The sequence below is a fragment of the Alligator sinensis genome, unplaced genomic scaffold (assembly GCF_000455745.1).
Source record: "Alligator sinensis unplaced genomic scaffold, ASM45574v1 scaffold354_1, whole genome shotgun sequence".
NCBI classification, from domain to species: Eukaryota; Metazoa; Chordata; order Crocodylia; family Alligatoridae; genus Alligator; species Alligator sinensis.
Genome location: NW_005842200.1, coordinates 1447721 through 1448142, shown reverse-complemented (window position 1 = coordinate 1448142; position 422 = coordinate 1447721).

Genomic DNA, 422 nt, shown 5'->3' with positions numbered 1-422 from the left:
TGGCCGGTGCCCCGTCCTGCGGGCACTCGCAGCCTGCCTGGGGCTGCCTGTGTCTGCTCTGGACAGCCCCATGTGGGCTGCGAGTGCCTGCAATGTGGGGCGCCAGCCATGGGGCAGGTGAGGGGCCACTTTTCCCCATGCTCAGCACCAGCTTCTTCCCTGCTGGCAAGCAGGGGTGAGCTGTGTGCTGCCCCACGGGGCTGGGGGGCACTGGATGTGAGAGGGCAGGGAGCCAGTGGGAGCACAGGACCCGCACCGGTGCTGGTGGGGCCCAGAGCAGGGTGGCAGGATCGTGGGGTCCCAGCTGGCAGAGGCTCTATGGAACTGGGCCAGCTTCCCCCTTCCTGCTGGTGCAGCCCAGCCCAGCTCCACAGACACCTGCCAACCTGCACCCTGCTTTGGGCACCACCAGTGCTGGCCAG